Source organism: Dioscorea cayenensis, chromosome 16, assembly GCF_009730915.1.
Source record: "Dioscorea cayenensis subsp. rotundata cultivar TDr96_F1 chromosome 16, TDr96_F1_v2_PseudoChromosome.rev07_lg8_w22 25.fasta, whole genome shotgun sequence".
Taxonomy (NCBI): domain Eukaryota; kingdom Viridiplantae; phylum Streptophyta; class Magnoliopsida; order Dioscoreales; family Dioscoreaceae; genus Dioscorea; species Dioscorea cayenensis.
The window spans coordinates 17,320,073-17,325,465 of NC_052486.1; the positions used below are offsets into that span (position 1 = coordinate 17,320,073).

General features: G+C 38.2%; 1 pseudogene; it reads right to left on the reverse strand.

Moving 5' to 3' along the window:
• Positions 1–571: 571 nt before the first annotated feature.
• Positions 572–5,393, reverse strand: part of LOC120278569 — a 23,219-nt pseudogene continuing 18,397 nt past the window's right edge.

Consider the following 5,393-nt stretch of genomic DNA (forward strand, 5'->3'; position numbering starts at 1 on the left):
CGGGCGTGCCAGAATTTGTGGGATCGAAAATATGCATCTGGCATCATAAAAAAGACACTAGACGATATATCGAAGCACAAATATCATATTTGGTTTTGTGGGTTCTTTCATTTCTAATAGAGGCAAGCCTCTACTATTAATTACCCCAGATTAGAATCTTAGGAACCTCCGATTAAGGGAAGAAGTACGAGTAAAAATAAGAAGATTTGCGAAATTATAAATTTTGTTATTTTATTTCATATATTTAATACATCATTTACGTCAATATATGCCTTTTGTATATACATATATCATATATCATCGCCACTTCCCGTGCCTTGCCACACGCATTATGTGCCCTCATTGTCGCTTTTGAAATTTTTTTATCGCCATTTTTGAAATAAGTCACCGTGCATGTGCCTTTATTACCGCATTGCATGCTTGGCTAGTCATTGTATGCGATATGCACCTCGTTATCGCTTTGAAATTTGTCATTGCTCTTTTGGGATATGAAATTTTAATCGCTGACTCAACCATTGGTGTTGCTTTGGATCGAACGAAATGTTATTCAAATACCACACTTGATATATATTCATACAGGCTTTGAAGGCCTCATGTACATCGATCAAGGTCATGACATCAACTCCACCGCTCTCACTCTCCATTGTGCTAATTATCTCGATCGGTGTTTCACCACAACCCAACATTATTAAGGTCTTTTGTAAGAGTACCAGCTAGGAGCAAAATCTTTTGCCATCTTAAGAACATCAATTGATTGCTTAAAATTAGCACGGTGATCTTGTACTGAACCCTGAAATTCTTCGACAGTCTCAATGTTGTGAGCAAAGATATCTAATCTAAAAGTAGCAACTTTCTTAACATAGCTAGGATCTCCACGGAAATTAGGAACAAGTGCTTCAATTAGCATCTTTGGCTTTAAAATCTTCGCTTCGAGACTCGCTCCACAAAATGACCATTTCCTTGATCAAGTAAGTCATCTCGATCAACACTTGTAATCACAACATATTCTAGACTCCCATGAGGTAATTACTTCAAAGAACATTTGAAGGTTCATTGGGATCTAGCTTTGATGTCTTCATATTTGCAAAACCCCGCAATCTCGCATACAAGTATCCCCAAGAATCATAATCGCTGTCGCGGGACTCTGCTGCCTCACCGCCAGACCAAGACTCACCGAGAGTTAGGAAACTTCGCCTCGCAAAACAAGATGAAGCTTGAGCTCCCTCGAGCCTTGGCCTTGATGGTCGGATACTTGGCAATACCAAGAATGGTCTCCTTCGTCCATTTGAGCTTAGGCAAGGGCTTCTTCTTCATTCTGACCTTAATAGAATAGACGAAGTCGGTAAGTGCGGGAGAGTTAGTAGCAAGGCGATGACTGGAGCCTCGCTAAGGGCTCATGGCGGAGCAAGCGGAGATGAAGATCGAGGAGAGGGCTGACGCAGCCTAGGGTTTCGAAGAAGGGTTGCCGAGAAGAGATGGATCGATATAGATGAATTGGAGATTTTCGGTAGACTAGGGATTTGGTGATCGAGATGAGACCCTCAGCCAGATCTCGCTCTCTCTCTCTCTCTCCACCCGATCGCTCGCTGGCTTTTTATATTTCACGCCGCCTCCGTGAGATGAAAAAGAGAGAGAGAGAGAAAGAGAGAGGCAGCGACAACGGTGAGCAGCATCCATGGTGAGTAGAAACACCATCAAACAAACTACGACAAGTGATAGGCTGTGGCGGCGAAAGGGCAAGCAATCGTGATCAAGCGACGTAGCATCAAACGATAGGGCAAGAGAGGCAAAATGGTACCGACATAGTTGGCGGCATTATTTCAGCCACTCAACCATGTCGGTAAAGGCGCTAAGCTGCTATGACATCAAGACTTGGAATTCTCTCTTTCTTTCTTTTTCTTTTTATATATATATTATATATAAATATATATCTATATATATGGTAGCATAGGGAAGAGATAAAAACCTTATAGCTTCTTTCTTTCGTAGAGATGGTCTCCTCCTCCCTTTTTCACTCTTCTATTTAAAAAGAACTTCTTCGCCCTTATCCTAATCCCAAAACCCCATCATCCTTATCCTAACCCTAACTCCCCCGTGAGATCACAACGAAGCAGGTAAGATCAAATTGTTTTTCTTCTAAATTTAAATTTAAATTTTTTAATTAATTAATTAATTAATTAATAAATAATTTTAAATTTTCAATATATATATTATTTTTATTATTATTTTATTATTTTTTTATTTAATTTAATTGTTTTATTTATTATTATTTATTATTATTATTATTATTTATTATATATTCATTATTTATTTATTATTTTATATTATTATTATTATTATTTTATTATTATTATTTTTAATTCACTTAGTTGAATCGCTTCTGGATGTGTGCTCAGTGCTTTTAGGATTTGCATTTCTACAGCTTGCTCAGATATGCTCTCGTGCTACATGAAATTTGAAAGATCGCCTTTGGGATGTGTGTTTCGGTTATCCCTAAGATTTGAGATTGCCTCGAGATATGTGTTCTTAAAGATAATCTTGTAATTTGTATTTTGCCTCGAGATATGATCTCTCAGGGCTAATTTTGTAATTTTCATTTTTGCCCTCGAGATATGTTCTCTTGGGCAATTTTTGTAATTTGCATTTTTGATTTACCCTTGAATTTTGCATTCTAGTCCAAAAACAACCAAATAATCAATTAAGATTAAGATTGGGATATTTAAATTTTTAATTCTAAATATAGCTATGATTAGGATATATTAGAATTTACATTAAACTCGATTTGGTTTCTATTAGGACATTGAATTTTATTAAGACATGCGTTATATTATTTATATATAAACAAGGGGTTAAGTCCCTCTCGAGCCTTTCGGTAAGGACGATGTTATCAAAACCCTCTCGTAGGCATTTACCACGGTCCAAGAATAAACTCTTGAATCATTGCTTAGTCATTGCATTTGTCAAAAGGATAAACTGGGCACTATCCTTTTCCAATCGCTATCTCCCTCAACCTAAAAACCTAGTCTTTTCTTCCTTCTTTATTCTTTTCTCATTTAGTAGATTAAATAATTCAATCCCAATCTTTGAAATAGCTAGATATTGGAAAATGAGCAAGTATCGAGAGCTATATGAGTCCTTTTGGATTCAACTACCTGATCCCATTGGTTACACTTTACTACTTGTGCGACCGTGCACTCATGGATACGCAAGGGTGTATTAAGTTCCCTAAACCGAAGTTAGTTGTTGTGGAAATCCAAAGATAATCGGATCCCTCGCCTCCGCATCACCCATACTAGTCCCCTACAAGGTTTCAATGGAGAAATCTATCAGTCTCAACGCCTCACACCATATATGACCGCATAGGGATTCCAAAGGATGTATCCGATTCCGAAGAATAGAGCTAGCCCTACTTCTAGCTGAAAGGCCCTCAACCCCCTATCAGGTCCCAACGGAGAACTCTCTCAACACCTCACACCACATATGGTTGTTTAGAGCTTAGGGAATACTAAGATAGAATACACCAATCGGAGGGGAAAGGGGACAGTCCACTATCTCATGACTCACCCTCTCAATCTTCTTTCATCTTGAGGTTCTAACCCTAATGGAGACCTCTCTCTCACCAAGGTTAATAAATCAATGCAAACCAATCAATCAATAGATCAATAAAGCAAGCACGCATTAAAAACACAAGATTAAAGCTCAACGAAACTCGGATTAAAAGGAAAGCACACTGTAAATCAATAGAAAGAATAAAATCCTAGAGTTCACATGCCCAAATACCCTCTAGGGTTTAGCTCTCCATAGAGCATGTTACAAAACAAATAATAGAATGAAAATCAGAAAATCCATTGAAATAGACCCACTTAAACTGTGATAATGGCCTTGTTGGGTAGTTTTAACATCTTGATGGATTCCTCTCGAAGCTAGGGTCACCTATGGCTTCCTTGATGATACGACGTAGGAGAAATTGATCAAAGTTGGTGAAGAAATGCCCCAAAGTCGCAAAAACCTCCTCTCCAAACCCTAACCGCCTTTCCACTCAAAAAGTCAGTGAAAAATTCCCAAACATTGGGCAAAAATGGCCTTTTAATAATTAGAAATTTGTGCTTGTTATGTGCCGCCACACGCTTGTGTAGTCGAAATTCTTCCACACTACTGTGGAAATATCTCACTCATCATAAATAGTAACTTGCTATAGTACCTTCATGACCAATTGATAAGTGCTTGTGAATAAGTGTTACTAAGCATACTTTTTCTTACATTGAGCATCACTTGTAGGAAATTATGTCTCATTTGTCTTGCATATGTGTTCTTTTATGCATATACGACTGTAGACAAGTTTGGAATAAAGAGAGCAAAATAGATCATGGATGCAATTTTTGAGGAAATTCTTGTATTGAACAAGGATCAAGGCACAAGTTGTACTTATAGACATGTGGGTGTGTGCCAACATCCAAAATGTTCAAGTGAATACACAAATTGGAGGGGTACAAAGGTAGTCACACTCATATGTTCCAACTTGTATAACATTGTCAAGAGCTTTATCAATGTACTCGAAAGTGAAGATGCAACATGATTTACCTCATGGATGTGTGCCCAATTATGCGGCCTTGATGAAAAAATTGAAGTTGAGAGTACTATAGCAATTTCATCGTAGAAACCATCGCGATCAAATTACATCGTAATAGTTACCGCTCACAACAGGCATGAAATGAGAAGTCCGGAACCACGCAACCTTATGGAAAATTCCACACTCCGCGTGGATGACCTATTTCACATAATTTAAATACGCCTGCAAGTATTGGGAAATCTTGATCCCTACCTTTGCCTATCTTTAGGAGAGCGGCTAGGTTTGAGAGGCTTTTACTAGGATTTTGTAGTGTTCCCACAAAGATTCGAGATCAATTTCTCTCAGAGGAGAGTTATTAGGAGCCTCGACGGCTTAGATCTCGGCTGTGGTGTCCCTAGGCTTACTTTGAAGGAGTCTTTTGGAGAAGACGAGGGGCTCTCTTGAAGACCACTCGACATGGACTTACAAGGGGTTATCTCTATGGATTTCTGCATTTATTTTTGACTTTATCTTTAGATTTTATATTTCGCCACGGAGAGCTCAAACCCCAGTGGGTGCTTGTACTTGTAAACCCTAGGATGATTTTTGTTTCATTGACTTCTACTATGTTTTTCTTAATTGATGTTTTAATTGTGTTTCAATCTTTGTGTGTTTATTTGTTTGATTTTCCCTTAGAGTGACGTCAAGGGTTGGAATCTATCTAGCTAATCATTTTGAATGAGTGACGCTCATTAGGGTTAGAGATAACAAGATTGAGAGGATCAGAAAGCTGAGTCGAGAGGTAGCAAAAACGCCCTTTCCCATCCGATGTGATTTATCCTAC